The 20,877-nt window shown below is 37.3% G+C and overlaps 1 protein-coding gene, 12 non-coding genes and 1 pseudogene across 13 annotated transcripts in view; 1 reads left to right on the top strand and 13 right to left on the bottom strand.

Annotated features, from left to right (window-relative positions):
- The window catches only part of LOC137491106 (uncharacterized), a 1,257,671-nt gene that overhangs the window by 311,518 nt on the left and 925,276 nt on the right, over nucleotides 1-20,877 (top strand). The gene's annotated exons all lie outside the window — the stretch shown is intronic.
- On the bottom strand, nucleotides 5,559-19,149 carry LOC141381987 (uncharacterized; annotated as a pseudogene).
- On the bottom strand, nucleotides 8,723-8,804 carry trnal-uag (transfer RNA leucine (anticodon UAG)). Its single transcript has one exon. It is a non-coding gene; the product is annotated as a tRNA-Leu (tRNA).
- trnal-aag (transfer RNA leucine (anticodon AAG)) lies at nucleotides 9,008-9,089 on the bottom strand. The gene has a single exon. It is a non-coding gene; the product is annotated as a tRNA-Leu (tRNA).
- trnal-uag (transfer RNA leucine (anticodon UAG)) lies at nucleotides 9,753-9,834 on the bottom strand. Its single transcript has one exon. It is a non-coding gene; the product is annotated as a tRNA-Leu (tRNA).
- Nucleotides 10,038-10,119, bottom strand: trnal-aag (transfer RNA leucine (anticodon AAG)). Its single transcript has one exon. It is a non-coding gene; the product is annotated as a tRNA-Leu (tRNA).
- Nucleotides 10,778-10,859, bottom strand: trnal-uag (transfer RNA leucine (anticodon UAG)). Its single transcript has one exon. It is a non-coding gene; the product is annotated as a tRNA-Leu (tRNA).
- trnal-aag (transfer RNA leucine (anticodon AAG)) lies at nucleotides 11,063-11,144 on the bottom strand. The gene has a single exon. It is a non-coding gene; the product is annotated as a tRNA-Leu (tRNA).
- On the bottom strand, nucleotides 11,806-11,887 carry trnal-uag (transfer RNA leucine (anticodon UAG)). The gene has a single exon. It is a non-coding gene; the product is annotated as a tRNA-Leu (tRNA).
- trnal-aag (transfer RNA leucine (anticodon AAG)) lies at nucleotides 12,091-12,172 on the bottom strand. The gene has a single exon. It is a non-coding gene; the product is annotated as a tRNA-Leu (tRNA).
- Nucleotides 12,836-12,917, bottom strand: trnal-uag (transfer RNA leucine (anticodon UAG)). The gene has a single exon. It is a non-coding gene; the product is annotated as a tRNA-Leu (tRNA).
- On the bottom strand, nucleotides 13,121-13,202 carry trnal-aag (transfer RNA leucine (anticodon AAG)). Its single transcript has one exon. It is a non-coding gene; the product is annotated as a tRNA-Leu (tRNA).
- On the bottom strand, nucleotides 13,866-13,946 carry trnal-uag (transfer RNA leucine (anticodon UAG)). The gene has a single exon. It is a non-coding gene; the product is annotated as a tRNA-Leu (tRNA).
- On the bottom strand, nucleotides 14,150-14,230 carry trnal-aag (transfer RNA leucine (anticodon AAG)). Its single transcript has one exon. It is a non-coding gene; the product is annotated as a tRNA-Leu (tRNA).

The raw sequence follows: 20,877 nt of genomic DNA, 5'->3' as shown, positions 1-20,877 counted from the left end.
CAGTACAAAAGATCTACATCAAAGGACAAACAAAATATTCTAACAATAAATAGTATGAAAATGAAGTACAGAGAGCTTCAGTTATTTTACTTTGGTTTCTGAAATATTTGAAGCTTTGAGCCACTTTCTTTACCTCAGAAAGAAAACATCTAAAAGAGGGTCTGCACTTTTTCCACTTACAATAATGAATGTGATATACCCATTAGTAAAATAAAGTTCACAACATCAGAGAAAGAACAATGTAAATCAGCTTTGTAAAATAAAATATCTTCTAGAACAATAGGGGGGACTGAAATCATCTTTAATGAAAGCCAAGTATGGATGTCAAACCAGAATTTAAAAGTAAATTCACAAGAAAAACATAAGTGATCGAGTGTTTCTGGAGCAGAAGCTAAATCTTTTTTTGAATAAACTCCTTCACATGATATATCCTGAATAAAATTATGTAATGAGTTTCCTTAACCTTAGGTGCTACAGGATATTTAAGAGAAAAGGTAAAAGCTTTGTCCTCTACTAAGGGTTTAACAACTCCTAGATGATAACACTTAAAATCACCCATTATAAGGTGTGTTGTAAATAAGCTTGTTGTTATATTTACTATCAAAAATATCAACATTGATATTTTTAAAGACGGAAGAAAAGTTACAAGTGTACAATGGGATCAAAATAATTACTTTGAATTAACCTAAACAAAGCAATAGGTATAGCCTCACAAATTTCAATATAACCTTTATCTGTGATTTTAACTCTATATTTATTTAAAAATTCGTTATGAGATAGTAGCAGTCCATTTTCATCTAACAAATCATTAATAAATATAATGCCTTTATTGTACCAGTCACTTTTAAACAATGATTTTCTGTTAATAATAACAGCCCTTTTATTTCAAAGAGTGGATTTATGAGGGGAAAATTATGGGTAAATATCATTTTCCAAAAAGGTAGTTCTTGCTTATAAAAAGTAGACAGCTTCAAAGGAAGTTTTGAACAATCATAATCATATCTTAATACAAATTCAAGGCCACCAATTTTTTTAAACAAATTATTTGGGATATGATAAAATATTGAATAAGGCTTAGCTAAACACTCTTTCAATCATTTAACTCTAAAAGTGCCATGAAGACATTCAAAATAGATTGCTTTTAAACCTCCATATTCATACTCTTTGTTCATATGATTCTTACGTAAATAATGTGATTTATTTTTCCAAATAAATTTAAATAATATTGAATTTATAGATTTAACTATTTTGGGAGGAGTATATATAGGATAAGTTAAATATATAATTTTAGATAATCCCTCAGTCTTAGTCAAAAGAATTTCACCCTATATGGAAAGGTCTCTAGCTAGACAATGATTTAGGGATTTTTTCATCCCTTCCATTTTAATATTAACATTTGCACATTCTCTATTAACAGAATTTTTGAAGATGGTAACTCCCAAATATTTAACTTCCTCTTTTACTAGAATACCCTCTAATTCTCTTAAAGTACAATTCTGAATAGTTAATATTCCACATTTTCTTAGATTTAAGGGGAATTCAGAAGCTTTAGGAAACAGAAATTTTGACAAGAGCTAAAGGGAGCACCTCCCTATTTTTAAGAATTAATAGTGTGTCATCAGCAAACTGGCTTAAACTAAAAGTCCGACCAAGTATATCAATACCTAAAGTGTACTCTGAATTTTTTAAATATAATGACATAAGTTCAACAGCTATATTAAAAAGAAAAGGTGAGATGGGACATCCTTGATGGATTCCTCTTTTGATGTAAACTCTAGGAGATGATCCTGAATTCAGAGATTTACTACTGAATATATCAGTATAGAACATGGAAATTACCCTACAAAAGCTCGGACTACACCCAAAAGTTTCTAAAGATTTTCTAAAGACAAAAAAGGATGCTCAAGGGTATCAAATGACTTGAAAAAGTCTAGAAATAGAAATAAACTTGTCTGAGGAATTAAATAACTATAATCGAGCATATCAAGTATCAGTCTGATATCATTGTGAATACTTCTCCCTTTAATGAAAGCTAATTGTGTTTCATTAATTATCTCGCCTATACCTTTTTTTGAGTCTATTGGTAAATACATGAGAGAGCAATTTAAAATCATTGGACAAAAGAGTTATGGGTCTCCAATTATTTAAAAATAATTGGTCTTTGCTTGGCTTTGGAACTAAATGATTAAACCCTGCTTCATAGAAGTCGATAGTTCTCTTTCTCTATACATTCCTTAAGTGCTTCAAAAACTAAAAATCTCATCTCTGGCCAAAATGTTTATAAATCTCAACTGTGATTTTGTCTGTACCTGGGGATTTTCCATTGAACATTTGAGAAATAGCAACATCAAGTTCAAAGATAACAATGTCAGATTCCATCATTTCACAGAAGCTGTCATCAATAATAGAAACTTTATCTTTTAAAAAGGAAAAGAAAAAGTCACAATCACTCTCATTAAATTTTGATTTACATAATAATATGAATAGATGTGATCATCAATCAAAGTTTTCTCTTCACTTACATTGTTATTTATGCTAGTTTATTAATAGTTTTTGAAGATTGTCTATGCTTTACTAAATAAAATATATATATATATATATATATATATGAAGAATTTTTCTCCCCCTCCTCTATCCATTTCACTCTAGATTGTAAAGGTCCTTTAGCTTTTTCTGTTTAATAGTAATCTAACTCTGATGGCAAAATACGAAGTTCATTTTGTTCTATATCTCCAAGAAAATCTTTATCACCATGGTCATTTAATCTAGATAAAACTGTTAACTGTCTTTTTTTCCTAAGAGAGGAAAACAATAGCTCATTACAGCAGAGCCATTTTTAACCTGATTCATTTTCAATTTGAGAAAAGCATGTGGCAAAAGAAAAAGAAAACCAAACAGCAAATAGGGAGAAAAGCATTTGCCAAATGCTTATTTAAAAAAGCTGTTTAAAATGTGTTTTATGATTTATTAATACAAATTTTACTGTTTGATTAATCAGCCTTTAAAACATGGATTAAATAATAATACAGTTATAAAAGTGTCTATTTATTTATAGATTTAAAATGTATATGTAATGCATTGTTTTATTGATAATTAAATGACATTTAAAAACATTTAAATTGTGATTTATTTATGTACATTTTTATGCTGGTCGAAGCAGTGGCGCAGTAGGTAGTGCTGTCCCCTCACAGCAAGAAGGTCGCTGGTTCAAGCCTTGGTTCAGTTGGCGTTTCTGTGTGGAGTTTGCATGTTCTCCCTGCATTCGCGTGGGTTTCCTCCGGGTGCTCCGGTTTCCCCCACAGTCCAAAGACATGCGGTACAGGTGAATTGGATAGGCTAAATTGTCCATAGTGTATGAGTGTTTGTGTAAATGTGTGTGTGGGTGTTTACCAGAGATGGGTTGCAGCTGGAAGGGCATCCGCTGTGTAAAAACTTGCTGGATAAGTTGGCGGTTCATTCCGCTGTGTCGACCCCAGATTAATAAAGGGACTAAGCCGACAAGAAAATAAAAACATTTTTATGCTTCAATAATTAAATTGATCATTTGAGTCTTTGATTTTCTAACTAGCACTCTTGTACGGTGGCCGGGAAGTGCAAAACAACATTACAAAGTTTGAAACACTTTTACAAAGCTCGAGACAAATTTACATTTTCAAAAACATTTTTACTTATCATCAAACAAAATTACATAGGCAAAACAATTTTACAAAGAACCAAACAAATTTACATTTTAGAAAACAAATTAACAAGACACAAAACACTTTAACAAATTCCAAAACATATTTACAATTAGATTCCCTACGGAAAGGAAATGTACCACACACCGGAAGTGACATAGAATGTACCACACACTGGTAGTGAACCGGAATGTAACACACACACTGGAAAATATCAATAATATCCAGCTCGTGTGTGACTTTGTAGACAGGTTTTCACAAGTCTACAACTATAAAAATCATGGTTTGACTAACTGCGATAAAACATGTTAGAGCTATTCTGAGAAAATATCAGCGTAAGAGTGCATAGAAACATGTAAATGCAAGTACATGGAAACAATTCAAGCACGGCACATGTTGACTGATAAGATACCAAAACCGATTTCAGAACCTTTTGACTTGGGTTCGAATCCAGTTGATGTCAATTATAATTATTTCTTTAGATTAATTTTGGTTAATGCTGTTCTGCCACACAAATATTAAATCAACAATGATACAATGACACCAAGTAATAAGAATCTTTATTTGGTATGGGCATGTTACTGTGAAAAAGTGACGAATCTGCCAATCTGCAAACATGGATAGTTTACACAAGTGAAAGGGAGCCTCAGTTAACACGGACACCAGTTAAACCATAACACAGGCTTCCTTCAGTTTACTGTTAAGAGTCCTCAAGCAGAGGTTTACGCTGTGTAACTTGTTCAAATAGATTATAATCACACTTGATTTTTTCACTTGAAATGACAATCTTTTTGCTATATTAAAATTATTCAACCCATTCTTTAAACAGGGTTTTGCTTGTCACCCTAAAGAGTTTAAAACAATAATTAATATTAACCCTAAAAACATCACAGTATTGATCAGAGGTTTTCTTTCACACTATTCTGTAATGTTCTCTCTTCCATCTTTATTTTTTAGAGATCCAAAATGTAATAATAAGTTTTAAAGGAATATTCTTATTCAAAGGCTTCATCCTAATCAGCTCAGACCTCATTTATTTTTAAAGATTTTAATTCACAGGAATTAAATTCAATTCTCCCCAAAATTAAAGAACTTCAGTTTAAATGATTAATGATGTGTATCCATCAAAAGAATTCCTGAGACTAAAAGTTGATAATAAGGAGAACTTGTCAATTTTGTGAAAGTCATATTGAAAACGCTGAGCATGTTTTCTATAATTGCATATACTCATGTCTCATGTCAATATCCATGTAAACCCTTTTTGCAGTAAACAAGTTAAATTTAATGTGACTAAAGAAAATTGTACACAGCATTAAGTAGTTAATAACCGTTTATGCTTTGCAAAAAAATCTTCAATTAATAATATATAGAAATTTATAAATGTTGGTTTTTAAACCTTTTAAAGGGTGACAATGAGATTTATAGACCCATACTAGTTTAAAAAAAACTATCCTTTTTCAGTTTTATTTTGCCCACCTAACATTGCTGTTAGTAATAGTAGTCACACACACACACATATGTGTGTGTATATATATATATATATATATATATATATATATATATATATATATATATATATATATATATATATATATATATATATACATATATACATGTGTGTGTGTGACTACTATTACTAACAGCAATGTTAGGTGGGAAACCCAGTATCAGATTACTGAAGCACTTCAGCTATCTGTTCATTCAAATTCTATATATATATATATATATATATATATATATATATATATATATATATATATAGAATTTGAATGAACAGATAGCTGAAGTGCTTCAGTAATCTGTTGAGTACTGGAATTAGCATGTAAGCTAACAAATCACTCATATTCTCATTCACAATAGAGATACTGGGCTTCCCATACACAGATTTATTTGTAGTAATGTGGGAGTTTTCACATGAACATCTTTTCAAAGGTAACCAGTTGTTTACAGAAAGTTTAATTGTCTTCATGAGGAAAACTTTTTTATTTTCTAAAATCAGTCCATCAAAATAAATGTGTAGTGTTTTGAAACCAAAGTCTTCATTTGTTACCCACAACTCATCAAGATTTGATCAAGTCAAAATCTCATAATCTGACACAAATCTGATCTGTGGTAACTGGCAAATGGCATTGTGTAGTCTGAACAGGGCTTTATGGAGTCTGCATCAGTCTCTCACTGTCACTGCAAGTTCACACCGGCCAACTTTTATTCACCAACAAGTTTTGTGAAACTGCAGACAAAAGCCCAAAATTGGAGGCAAATCTGTTTGTTCAAGGGAGTAAAAATCAAACAGTGTGAACGATCAAAAACACAATCTAAGAGTGTAGGACAGTTTTCTCTGCATCTCCCCAAACATTTTCTCCTCCCTAATCTTTCTAATTCTCTTTTCAGTGCCGATCATTTGATTGCAGTGTGCAATGTGCACAAATTTGGTTCTCAGTTCATAATAACTTGAAACACATATAGAGTTATTTTGCTTCATTGCAGCCCTGTAGAAACTCTCACAATCTGGTACATCTTCACCCCTCTTCAGTTATTGTGTTTAAATCTTCAGGTTCAAAGGGTTTCATTCCAGTAACTTGAGATGTATTCAAGAGTTTACACTTGTCCCGAGATGCTATCCCGGGAAAGCCTTAAGCTCCGCTGGACAAGGCCTCATTTTTTCTCTCCATTGTGAAGCTTCATGTGATTGATGAGGCTTCTTTTATGTTTAAAGACCTTTCCACACTCACTGCATCGAAAACGCTCTCCTAAGTGAGTCTTCATGTGTTGCTTAATGGAGTCTTTGCACTCTTTCCACAATGATCACATGTGGTTCCAGTGTGACCATTCATGTGGTTCATGAGGCTAGCTTTGGTTGTGAAGCTCTTTCCACAATGAGCACATGCAAACGGCTTCTGTCCGGTGTGACTTATCATGTGGTGTTTGAGTGAGCCTGTATGTGGGAAACTTTTACCACACTCTGTGCATGTGTAAGGTTTCTCTCCAGTGTGAATCCTCATGTGGATGGTAAGGTTTTGTTTTTGAGAAAAACATTTCCTACACTGTGTGCAAATAAAGCTTCTCTCTCCAGTGTGAGTTCTCATGTGGGTTTCAAAATTGCCATTTTGCTTACAACTCTTTCCACACTGAGGGCAAGAGTAGAGCCTCTCCCCAGAGTGAATTCTTCTGTGCACTGCCAAGTTTCCTGTAGAATAGAAGCTTTTTCCACACTGTTGGCATGTGTACGGCCTCTCTCCAGTGTGAATTCTCATGTGCACTGTTAAGTTTCCTGTATTATAGAAGCTTTTTTTCCACACTGTTTGCAGGTGTAAGGTTTCTTTCTAGTGTGAACATCAAGGTTTGGCTTTTGACAGAAACTCTTTCTACTCTGTTTACAGCTGTAATTACACCTAGACTTGGATTTCCGAGATCTTCCACGTGATAAAGTCTTTTTAGTGAGTGTGGGTTTTTCATCAGTCGTTATTTCTTGTTGTTTCTCTTCCATTTCATTCCATTGATGTGTCTCTTCTTTCAGCACTATCAGGTCTTCAAAAAAGAACAAAAAAGTGAACTTTAGTATAAAGGCTTAAAGTGGCAAGCATGAAATGGATGTTTACCCTAAATATGAAAATGAGCTTACCATTTACTCTCCATCATGTGGTTTTAAACATTTCCTGTCTTCTGGAACACAAAGTAAGCCAGCATTTTTATCACTATACCTTATTTAGTGAAGGAAAGTAAATGGTGAGGCTATTTTCATTTCTGTGTCAGAAAGTCATACCAACACTGACTCACATAATCAACGCATCTCTTGACTCTGGTTTATTCCCCACTGTATTACTACTGTAATTGTGAATCTTTACTGTTCCTGTTTCAACAGTGTGCTCTTGCTAAAAGGAGCAATGGCAGAGAGAGACTTCCAGTGCAGACTTTGTTAAGATGCTGCAATCTAATCGTGGGAAAGACACTTGCTCCTGAGCATATTCGAGCTTGGGGATGTGTTGCTGTCACACCGACAAGTCTGCCGTGAGTTTCAAAGAACACATTATACTGACTAGTTGCCAACTTAAATGTACTCTCTCATTTCCAGCGTTCACTAAGACTCACACACACACTCAAGCAGTTTGGCCATGTTTAAAACCACATCTGGCAGCTGTGGGATTCAAACCCACGCCCCCGAAGAGACAGGAGCCTAAATCCAGCGCATTAGACCGATCCAAGCAGAAGCATGCAGTATCATTTTGCAAGTCTGTTTGCTCAAGCAGAGAGGTCATTCTCAAGCATCCTAAAAGGACTGCCTGGCAGCAGTGGGATTCAAACCCACGCCACCAAAGAGATTGAAGCCTTAATCCAGCGCCTTAGACCACTCAGCCACGCTACCTTACAAAGCTGCTTTCCCTGAGCAGTTTCGACACCAACTTGTTTCAAGTAGCGCAACAGCTCTGGGAAATGAGTTCAATTTGGCCATGCCTTGCTGGAGCTCCTCCACAAAGAAAGAGAGCTCCTTAATACCAGCTTAGGAAGCACTCCCCAAACATTTGCATTGACAGCACTTCCTGTCAACCACAGTTCTGTCTCTATTTGAGAACACCTCAAGGCATTTAAAGTCTTCTCCTTACGGCAGCCAGCTGCGATGCATTTAAGCACCTGATTACAAGGTAACTGTTATTTCACAAAAGAGTGAAAGTTACTGATTCCATCACAGCAGACCCCACATTGTTGTTGTTATTATATTCAAATCCAGTTATAGAGTATTACTACTCTAATTGTGAATCTTTACTGTTCCTGTTTCAATAGGGTGCTCTTGCTAAAAGGAGCAATGGCAAAGAGAGACTTCCAGTGCAGACTTTGTTAAGATGCTGCAATCTAATTGTGGGAAAGACACTTGCTCCTGAGCAGATTCGAGCTTGGGGATGTGTTGCTGTCACACCAACGAGTCTGCCGTGAGATTCAAAGAACACATTATACTGACTAGTTGCCAACTTAAATGTACTCTCTCACTTCCAGCGTTCACTGAGAATGCACACACACTCAAGCAGTTTGGCCTTGTTTAAAACCACACCTGGCAGCGGTGGGATTCGAACCCACGCCCTCGAAGAGACTGGAGCCTAAATCCAGCGCCTTAGACCCCTCGGCCACGCTACCCTCGATGAATTCATGCAGTGGTCTATTTTCTGCCTAATTTTACGGAAGCAGAACAGCAGAGAGGACGCAGAGCTTCCTAGTGAAGCCCTTCAACTTTGGCCAAGGAGTCTACATTTGGATGTGAGCGGAAGCATGCAGTATCTCTTCGCAAGTCTGTTTGCTCAAGCAGAGAGGTCATTCTCAAGCATCCTAAAAGGACTGCCTGGCAGCGGTGGGATTCGAACCCACGCCCCCGAAGAGACTGGAGCCTTAATCCAGCACCTTAGACCGCTCGGCCACGCTACCTTACAAAGCGGCTTTCCCTGAGCAGTTTCGACACCAACTTGTTTCAAGTAGCGCAACAGCTCTGGGAAATCAGTTCAATTTAGCCATGCCTAGCTGGAGCTCCTCCACAAAGAAAGAGACCTCCTTAATACCAGCTTAGGAAGCACTCCCGCCTTCCTGTCAACCACAGTTCTGTCTCTATTTGAGCACACCTCAAGGCATTTAAAGTCTTCTCCTTACGACAGCCAGCTGCGATGCATTTAAGCACCTGATTACAAGGTAACTGTTATTTCACAAAAGAGTGAAAGTTACTGATTCCATCACAGCAGACCCCACATTGTTGTTGTTATTATATTCAAATCCAGTTATAGAGTATTACTACTCTAATTGTGAATCTTTACTGTTCCTGTTTCAATAGGGTGCTCTTGCTAAAAGGAGCAATGGCAAAGAGAGACTTCCAGTGCAGACTTTGTTAAGATGCTGCAATCTAATTGTGGGAAAGACACTTGCTCCTGAGCAGATTCGAGCTTGGGGATGTGTTGCTGTCACACCAACGAGTCTGCCGTGAGTTTCAAAGAACACATTATACTGACTAGTTGACGACTTAAATTTACTCTCTCACTTCCAGCGTTCACTGCGAACGCTCACACACTCAAGCAGTTTGGCCGTGTTTAAAACCACATCTGGCAGCGGTGGGATTTGAACCCACGCCCCCGAAGAGACTGGAGCCTAAATCCAGCGCCTTAGACCCCTCGGTCACGCTACCCTCGATGAATTCATGCAGTGGTCCCTTTTCTGCCCAATTTTACGGAAGCAGAACAGCAGAGAGGACGCAGAGCTTCCTAGTGAAGCCCTTCAACTTTGGCCAAGGAGTCTACATTTGGATGTGAGCGGAAGCATGCAGTATCTCTTCGCAAGTCTGTTTGCTCAAGCAGAGAGGTCATTCTCAAGCATCCTAAAAGGGCTGCCTGGCAGCGGTGGGATTCGAACCCACGCCCCCGAAGAGACTGGAGCCTTAATCCAGCGCCTTAGACCGCTCAGCCACACTACCTTACAAAGCTGCTTTCCCTGAGCAGTTTCGACACCAACTTGTTTCAAGTAGCACAACAGCACTGGGAAATCAATTCAATTTAGCCATGCCTTGCTGGAGCTCCTCCACAAAGAAAAAGAGCTCCTTAATACCAGCTTAGGAAGCACTCCCACCTTCCTGTCAACCACAGTTCTGTCTCTATTTGAGCCCTACTCAAGGCATTTGAAGTCTTCTCCTAACGGCAGCCAGCTGCGATGCATTTAAACCTGATTACAAGGTAACTGTTATTTCACAAAAGAGTGAAAGTTACTGATTCCATCACAGCAGACCCCACATTGTTGTTGTTATTATATTCAAATCCAGTTATAGAGTATTACTACTCTAATTGTGAATCTTTACTGTTCCTGTTTCAATAGGGTGCTCTTGCTAAAAGGAGCAATGGCAAAGAGAGACTTCCAGTGCAGACTTTGTTAAGATGCTGCAATCTAATTGTGGGAAAGACACTTGCTCCTGAGCAGATTCGAGCTTGGGGATGTGTTGCTGTCACACCGAGTCTGCCGTGAGTTTCAAAGAACACATTATACTGACTAGTTGACGACTTAAATTTACTCTCTCACTTCCAGCGTTCACTGCGAACGCTCACACACTCAAGCAGTTTGGCCGTGTTTAAAACCACATCTGGCAGCGGTGGGATTCGAACCCACGCCCCCGAAGAGACTGGAGCCTAAATCCAGCGCCTTAGACCCCTCGGTCACGCTACCCTCGATGAATTCATGCAGTGGTCCCTTTTCTGCCCAATTTTACGGAAGCAGAACAGCAGAGAAGACGCAGAGCTTCCTAGTGAAGCCCTTCAACTTTGGCCAAGGAGTCTACATTTGGATGTGAGCGGAAGCATGCAGTATCTCTTTGCAAGTCTGTTTGCTCAAGCAGAGAGGTCATTCTCAAGCATCCTAAAAGGGCTGCCTGGCAGCGGTGGGATTCGAACCCACGCCCCCGAAGAGACTGGAGCCTTAATCCAGCGCCTTAGACCGCTCGGCCACACTACCTTACAAAGCTGCTTTCCCTGAGCAGTTTCGACACCAACTTGTTTCAAGTAGCACAACAGCACTGGGAAATCAATTCAATTTAGCCATGCCTTGCTGGAGCTCCTCCACAAAGAAAAAGAGCTCCTTAATACCAGCTTAGGAAGCACTCCCACCTTCCTGTCAACCACAGTTCTGTCTCTATTTGAGCCCTACTCAAGGCATTTGAAGTCTTCTCCTAACGGCAGCCAGCTGCGATGCATTTAAACCTGATTACAAGGTAACTGTTATTTCACAAAAGAGTGAAAGTTACTGATTCCATCACAGCAGACCCCACATTGTTGTTGTTATTATATTCAAATCCAGTTATAGAGTATTACTACTCTAATTGTGAATCTTTACTGTTCCTGTTTCAATAGGGTGCTCTTGCTAAAAGGAGCAATGGCAAAGAGAGACTTCCAGTGCAGACTTTGTTAAGATGCTGCAATCTAATTGTGGGAAAGACACTTGCTCCTGAGCAGATTCGAGCTTGGGGATGTGTTGCTGTCACACCAACGAGTCTGCCGTGAGTTTCAAAGAACAAATTATACTGACTAGTTGACGACTTAAATTTACTCTTTCACTTCCAGCGTTCACTGCGAACGCTCACACACTCAAGCAGTTTGGCCGTGTTTAAAACCACATCTGGCAGCGGTGGGATTCGAACCCACGCCCCCGAAGAGACTGGAGCCTAATTCCAGCGCCTTAGACCCCTCGGCCACGCTACCCTCAATGAATTCATGCAGTGGTCCCTTTTCTGCCCAATTTTACGGAAGCAGAACAGCAGAGAGGACGCAGAGCTTCCTAGTGAAGCCCTTCAACTTTGGCCAAGGAGTCTACATTTGGATGTGAGCGGAAGCATGCAGTATCTCTTCGCAAGTCTGTTTGCTCAAGCAGAGAAGTCATTCTCAAGCATCCTAAAAGGACTGCCTGGCAGCGGTGGGATTCGAACCCACGCCCCCGAAGAGACTGGAGCCTTAATCCAGCGCCTTAGACCGCTCGGCCACGCTACCTTACAAAGCTGCTTTCCCTGAGCAGTTTCGACACCAACTTGTTTCAAGTAGCGCAACAGCTCTGGGAAATCAGTTCAATTTAGCCATGCCTAGCTGGAGCTCCTCCACAAAGAAAGAGACCTCCTTAATACCAGCTTAGGAAGCACTCCCGCCTTCCTGTCAACCACAGTTCTGTCTCTATTTGAGCACACCTCAAGGCATTTAAAGTGTTCTCCTTACGACAGCCAGCTGCGATGCATTTAAGCACCTGATTACAAGGTAACTGTTATTTCACAAAAGAGTGAAAGTTACTGATTCCATCACAGCAGACCCCACATTGTTGTTGTTATTATATTCAAATCCAGTTATAGAGTATTACTACTCTAATTGTGAATCTTTACTGTTCCTGTTTCAATAGGGTGCTCTTGCTAAAAGGAGCAATGGCAAAGAGAGACTTCCAGTGCAGACTTTGTTAAGATGCTGCAATCTAATTGTGGGAAAGACACTTGCTCCTGAGCAGATTCGAGCTTGGGGATGTGTTGCTGTCACACCAACGAGTCTGCCGTGAGTTTCAAAGAACAAATTATACTGACTAGTTGACGACTTAAATTTACTCTTTCACTTCCAGCGTTCACTGCGAACGCTCACACACTCAAGCAGTTTGGCCGTGTTTAAAACCACATCTGGCAGCGGTGGGATTCGAACCCACGCCCCCGAAGAGACTGGAGCCTAATTCCAGCGCCTTAGACCCCTCGGCCACGCTACCCTCAATGAATTCATGCAGTGGTCCCTTTTCTGCCCAATTTTACGGAAGCAGAACAGCAGAGAGGACGCAGAGCTTCCTAGTGAAGCCCTTCAACTTTGGCCAAGGAGTCTACATTTGGATGTGAGCGGAAGCATGCAGTATCTCTTCGCAAGTCTGTTTGCTCAAGCAGAGAAGTCATTCTCAAGCATCCTAAAAGGACTGCCTGGCAGCGGTGGGATTCGAACCCACGCCCCCGAAGAGACTGGAGCCTTAATCCAGCGCCTTAGACCGCTCGGCCACGCTACCTTACAAAGCTGCTTTCCCTGAGCAGTTTCGACACCAACTTGTTTCAAGTAGCGCAACAGCTCTGGGAAATCAGTTCAATTTAGCCATGCCTAGCTGGAGCTCCTCCACAAAGAAAGAGACCTCCTTAATACCAGCTTAGGAAGCACTCCCGCCTTCCTGTCAACCACAGTTCTGTCTCTATTTGAGCACACCTCAAGGCATTTAAAGTGTTCTCCTTACGACAGCCAGCTGCGATGCATTTAAGCACCTGATTACAAGGTAACTGTTATTTCACAAAAGAGTGAAAGTTACTGATTCCATCACAGCAGACCCCACATTGTTGTTGTTATTATATTCAAATCCAGTTATAGAGTATTACTACTCTAATTGTGAATCTTTACTGTTCCTGTTTCAATAGGGTGCTCTTGCTAAAAGGAGCAATGGCAAAGAGAGACTTCCAGTGCAGACTTTGTTAAGATGCTGCAATCTAATTGTGGGAAAGACACTTGCTCCTGAGCAGATTCGAGCTTGGGGATGTGTTGCTGTCACACCAACGAGTCTGCCGTGAGTTTCAAAGAACACATTATACTGACTAGTTGCCAACTTAAATGTACTCTCTCACTTCCAGCGTTCACTGAGAATGCACACACACTCAAGCAGTTTGGCCTTGTTTAAAACCACATCTGGCAGCGGTGGGATTCAAACCCACGCCCCAAAGAGACTGGAGCCTAAATCCAGCGCCTTAGACCCCTCGGCCACGCTACCCTCGATTAATTTATGCAGTGGTCCCTTTTCTGCCCAATTTTACCGAAGTAGAACAGCAGAGAGGACGCAGAGCTTCCTAGTGAAGCCCTTCAACTTTGGCCAAGGAGTCTACATTTGGATGTGAGCGGAAGCATGCAGTATCTCTTCGCAAGTCTGTTTGCTCAAGCAGAGAGGTCATTCTCAAGCATCCTAAAAGGGCTGCCTGGCAGTGGTGGGATTCGAACCCACGCCCCCGAGAGACTGGAGCCTTAATCCAGCGCCTTAGACCGCTCGGCCACACTACCTTACAAAGCTGCTTTCCCTGAGCAGTTTCGACACCAACTTGTTTCAAGTAGCACAACAGCACTGGGAAATCAATTCAATTTAGCCATGCCTTGCTGGAGCTCCTCCACAAAGAAAAAGAGCTCCTTAATACCAGCTTAGGAAGCACTCCCACCTTCCTGTCAACCACAGTTCTGTCTCTATTTGAGCCCTACTCAAGGCATTTAAAGTGTTCTCCTTACGACAGCCAGCTGCGATGCATTTAAGCACCTGATTACAAGGTAACTGTTATTTCACAAAAGAGTGAAAGTTACTGATTCCATCACAGCAGACCCCACATTGTTGTTGTTATTATATTCAAATCCAGTTATAGAGTATTACTACTCTAATTGTGAATCTTTACTGTTCCTGTTTCAATAGGGTGCTCTTGCTAAAAGGAGCAATGGCAAAGAGAGACTTCCAGTGCAGACTTTGTTAAGATGCTGCAATCTAATTGTGGGAAAGACACTTGCTCCTGAGCAGATTCGAGCTTTTTTTTTTCTTTTTTCTTTATTAAAAAATACATCATCAACAATCTTGACATTTATACATACAAATATTTAAAAGATAAAATATTTAAAAATCTCCAGGTAAGAAAACTTTAAAACCAGTCCAAGTTTGTACAATATATGGATTATTTTTTGTAATACATTTTTCAAAAATGTCCATCTTTTCATACATTTTGCAATAGTCATATATAACCATTATTTCCTCAGTCACAATCTGTTTATACAACAAAACCAATGGAATTTCTTTTTTCTTTTGTTTCATAATATTTCTTCTTTTCCATATTGTAAATCTTGCAAGAGTCAACATATAATTAAGAGCAAACTTATTTTTTGTTTTCCCATTAAAACCAAATAAAAACAGTGTATCCCATTCTTCTAAAATAATGTTTTCATCATACAGAAAATTACACACCATTGTTTTCAACATCTTCATAAAATCACTCAACTTTTTACAATTTAAAATAGGTGTAACACACCTTCCTTTTTTTCCAAACACACTTTACACAAATCATCTTGTGATACCCCAATCTTTTTAAAGATGATCTCTGTCATTATGCAGTTGTGTCTTAACATAAAATCAAAGTTTTCCAATGCTGGACTTTTTAAAATTGATCTTACATTTTTCCATATGTTTGAAGTATCAAAGTTTTCAAATAACTTTTCCCAAAATTCTCTTGATTTAGGTTTTTTAAACACAGTGTTACACAAACATGTATAAAACATCTTGATAGGACAATCATTGATACTAATTTTATCTTCATCCATTTTTAAAAAAACTTTTATTTTTCTATTTTCAGTTTCTTTTTCATTCTCTTCAATAGTTTTGATCCAGTGATCTGGTAATGCTAATCTTAACTTCTTGTATTGATCTTCAATTTTTTCTTTATCATCTACATCTTCTATTTCCTCCAGTGTATCTATTATTGCTTGAGTCGGTAAAAACCCAGGTTTTATTTCATATAAAATGTCTTTTACTTGTCTAAAACCCACTGCATACCAGCTCTCATAAAACATTTGCTTTTTGCTTTTATTGTTCTGATTTAAAAATAAGGGTTGCTGTTAATAAAGTTTTCTCCCTTCAATCTCAGTTTGTATATTATTATAAAAGCATTTCCATGTTCTCAACACCTCTTTATAAAACTCAGGAATATTTTCTATCATGCGGTCTTTAAATGCCATCCATAAGAAATCATCTCCTATTTGTCCACATTTATTAATAAAATAACTCATTATGCTTTTCCATGGAATATTGTCTTCATTTAAAAACTTTTTTAATGTTTTAATTCTCATGCTTTTCATTCTTATCCATGGATCTATAAGTCCTAGTCCTCCCTCATCCACCTTTCCAATGATAGTGTTATATGCAATTTTAGATGGTTTATCATCCCATAAAAACTTTAAAATCATAGTTTTTATTTTCTTATACACCCACGTAGGTAGACTAACAACACTTAAAACATACCACATTTTAGATAGAAAAAGAGAATTTAATACCAGAACTTTCCCTTTTGAAAACAACACTCTCTGTTTCCAAAAACATAATCTTTTTTCCATTTTATTTATAAGTTCATCCCAAATTATTTCTCTAGTTTTAATTTCATCATATCCCAGTGTAATGCCTAAGATCTTTATGTAATTTTTTTTGTTCTTTATATTCCCAATTTCCTTGTGGAACGTCTACTTTACCCATCTTCATATATTCAGTTTTTTCTTTATTTACTTTTGCTCCCGATCCTCGACAATATTTATCAAATATTTCCATAGCTTTTCCAACACTTTTAAAATCTTTTAAAAATAGAGTGGTATCATCAGCATACTAAAAAATCTTCTGTTCTGTTCTATTGATTTCTATTTTAAACCCTTTAATTTCCTTTTCTCCATTTATAGCTAAGCCTAATGGTTCAGCAACTAATGTGTATAATAACGCTGATAAAGGACATCCTTGTCTTATAGATCTAGAAATCTCAATGTAATCGGTTAAAAATCCATTTATTTTAAAACAACTAAAAATATCTGTATAAAAACATTTTATCCACTTAATAAAATTCTCACCAAAGCCAAATTTCTGTATTATGTCAAATAAATAGCTATGCTCAACTCTATCAAAAGCCTTTTCTAGATCTATGCTGAATAAAAATCCTTCATCTTTTTTTCTTTTATGTACCAGATTAAATCTCTGATGCTTGTTACTGTGTCTGCTATATCTCTACCTATAACACCATAAGCCTGATTAGTAGTAATAAGAGTGGGAACTACCTTTTTAAGCCTGTTTGCTAAAATCTTTGCTAATATTTTATAATCTGTATTAAGCATACTTAAAGGTCTATAATTTTGCAAATCATATTTATCACCTTTATTTTTATAAATTATTTTAATCATTCCTTTCTTCATACTCTCACTCAACTGTCCTTTTTTAAAAATAGCAATAAAAAGGTCTTTTAAAATTGGAATTAAAACATCTTTAAAAGTCTTATAAAATTCAGATGACAAACCATCTAAACCAGGGCTTTTCCCATTACTTAATTGTGTTATAGCTTCATTGATCTCATCTTCAGTTATATCACTATCACACAGTTTTTTATCCTCTTCACTTACTTTAACCTTTATTTGATTTAATAAAAAATCCTTATCTTCTTCATGAACTCCTTTTGCTTTAAACAAAGTTTCATAGAAATCTTTAACGGTTCTTAAAATACTTTCTTTATCTTTGACAGTTTTCTCTTTTGTTGAGAGATTCTTTATCAAATCTGCTTTTTGTCGTGTTTTTTCAAGATCATAAAAGAACTTTGTACTTCTTTCTCCTTCCACTGTATTTTTCATCTTACTTCTTATTCTAGCTCCCATACATTTTTCCTCTTCTAGTTTTTTCAGTTTCTCTTCTAATATCACTATTCTCCTAATATCCATATTTCCTTCTGTTATCTTTTCCATTTCATTCTCCCATTCTTTATTTAATTGTCTTTCTTTAGCTCTTTTGGCTTTCTGCATTTTCTTTGAACATTCTATTGAAAATCTTTTGGCCTCTAATTTTACATTGTCCCACCACACACTTATTTCTTCCTCATATAACTCATCATTTACACTATTGATAATAATGTTTTCCATTTCGATTTTATAAAAATCATTCTTTAAAAGCTCTGTATTAAACACCCATACACCTGGTCCTCTTTCAACTCCACTGAAATCCATCATTACATACAGAAAATCATGGTCACTACAGCTAAAAATCTTGTAAAAAATATTTGAAATAAAAGATTCTAAATTCCTTGTACATAAAACATAGTCTAATCTGCTTTGTTTTAAAACTGTATTCACCCACGGCCTTCTTGAGTATTCTCTTTTGGCTCTATTTCTCTCTCTCCATACATCTACATATTTATGTTTTTCAATCATGTGTTTCAGTTCTCTTCTTCCAACATCTGCTCTATACACCATATGATCATCTACATCTATTCTTTCTAAAACAGTATTAAAATCTCCTAAAACAATAACATTATTCCATCCACTCTTTAAAACACTTAGATCTTTAAAAAAAGTAACTCTTTCTAAGTCTTCATTTGGAGCATGTATGTTACATATTGTTATTTCTTCATCCTTATTCATAATTCTAATAGTTAAAATCCTTCCATAATTATCTTTAAATAAAACATCAAATGAATATATTCCCCTTCTAATTAATATTGCCATGCCTTTTTTCCTATTTGGGTCATTATTATACAATATTTCCCCATCCCAACATTTTTTTAAATCATTAACAATGTTTTCATTCCATCCAGTCTCTTGTATACATATAACATCACATTTTTTTGTTAAAGCAATTACATTTTCAAACTTCACTTTGGATGACAGCCCTCTTACATTAATTGAAACCAAGCATAAGTTGTTCATTAGAAATATAAAACAAAACAAGCCATCCAAACAAAAGAAAATCCAAATGAAACAAATCATCAATCATTTGTAGTCTTTTTTATGATCTAAAATCTTAGATCAGTTCTGTCAGTTTTTAGTTTTGCTTTTGCTTCCTTTCGTAATTTCTGTTTCTTAAGCACTTGCTGAATATTTAATTGTACAGTTTTTCTGCGTCTTCTGTTTATGCTGTCTATTGTTCTGTCTTTAGTCCCAATATTTATTTCTTCATTATCATCATCATCATCGCTTACCTCTTCCTCAATTCTGCTTTCTGTATTTTCACCTGCTGCTCCATGTTCTTCTTCCATGTCGTGTCCATCGTCTTTCATTTGATGTTGTGCCTCAGTCTCTGCTGTATCTCCTTCATCCTCTTCACTCATGGCCTGCTCCTCTTCTTGTTCATTCAAATCATCCGGTGGTAATTCCTGTACTTCCTCTTCCCGTTCTTCATTGCTTGATTTCTCCATTTGTTTGTTCGTTTCCATAACTCCAGTCTCTTCCTCATCCGATTCACATCTGCACCACAATATTGTCTTTTTGCAGCCTTGGCACCGTGGGGCTTTACAGTCCCGCGCAAAATGCCCCTGCTCCAGACATTCTCTACACACAAATTGTGGGCAGTCTTTTTTTTCATGTTCAGCACTTCCACATAATCTGCATGTTTTTATCTGCTGATCATGTATGACTCTAAAATATTTTGGTCCTTCCTCTGTATCAAACTTTACATTGTAAGGAAGACTCATAACTTCTTTTGGAAATTTCACCCTGATGAACCTTGTTACATCAGCCACAGTTGTTCCTGGATGATGTCTTCTACTCAGAGGGAGAATTGGAGAAACTCCCCAGTCCACCAGCTTTTGGATGATTTCACTATCTTGAATATAGTTGGGTAAGTTCAAAAAAGAAACCATTCTCTCAGTTGCGCAGAGTTTTGATACTTCACAAAATTGTTGGTTAATCATCAGTCCATCCATTAAGTGATCACAGTCCGTTTCATTTTCCATAGTTAGTTCATAGTCAAAATTGGCTTTTTTCCTCAGTCCAAACAATTTTCCAATTCCAGTCTTATCTTCCACAGCCTTTATAATCATCGTTACAGTGATATTTTCAGGATCTTTCACAGTCATTGTCAAAGTTGTTTCTTTTTTATATTGTCTCTGAAATCTAGCTTGACTTTTCAGTTTGTTTATCATCTCATTTCTATGACTTGTTTGTTGGCTGTTTTCCAAGTGTTCAGCATTTGCTTTACCTTTAGTTTGTTGCATTTCTCCACTTCCTTCTCTACTTGTGTCTGATTTAGTTTTCCTCCTTCTTGCCACAACAGTTGCCCATGTGTCATTATCGTCGATGCCGTTGTTTGAATCTCTTGAATTGTTGTTTTCAGGAGTAGCTTTGTCCATGCTGCCATAGTCCATTTTCAGTTCCAGTTCCTTTACCAAAGTGTCCATCCTTTCAAAACGTTTTAACCCCAAACAGATAACACTGTCTGGGGTTTAACTAAAACTAAACAAAATTAATACAATTTAATTTAAGCAAAATCAAGAAAAAAACAATAAAGCAAATCAAAATGGGAGAGCCTTTCTCTCCCTACTGCCACCTCACACTTCCTTGAAAGCAATGACTCAGTCAAACTCAAGGGGGCATTGCCAGGGTGGTATGGCCGTAAGCGAAATAGGCCGTCAAGAGTTGGCTATTTAAAACAGGCGCAGCACCAGGGAACGAGCGCAGCTCAGCTGGCATCGACACAGCACCGACAGAGAAACAATGCCCTTGAAGGCGAGAAAAAATAATGGCAGCGAAGCTGTGACACGGGGAAGTCTATCAGCTGCCAAATGAAGGACTTCGAAAAGCTTACAGCACCTGGTATTCCCAGGCGGTCTCCCATCCAAGTACTAACCAGGCCCGACCCCACTTTACTTCCGAGTTCAGATGAGATTATTATTTTTTTTATTTATTTATTTTTTTATTAAGAAATATTCATACAATTACAATTTTACATTTTACACATACTTGCACAAGATATTTCATTTCAAAAGCAGTTCATTGGTGGTCGATAGTCTTATTTCCAGGGTCCTTTCAGTCTTTTAAAAGAGAAATGTCCAATTCACAGTCCTTTAAAATCTGACATACTTCAACCGTAAAAACATTGTAAAAAACATCAACTTTTTCTTCATGATAAAAATAATAAAACAAACATTGTACATACTTTAAGA

The sequence above is a fragment of the Danio rerio genome, chromosome 4 (assembly GCF_049306965.1).
Source record: "Danio rerio strain Tuebingen ecotype United States chromosome 4, GRCz12tu, whole genome shotgun sequence".
Taxonomy (NCBI): domain Eukaryota; kingdom Metazoa; phylum Chordata; class Actinopteri; order Cypriniformes; family Danionidae; genus Danio; species Danio rerio.
Note: the sequence above shows the minus strand (reverse complement) of the source record. Positions and strands in the feature narration are given on the sequence as shown.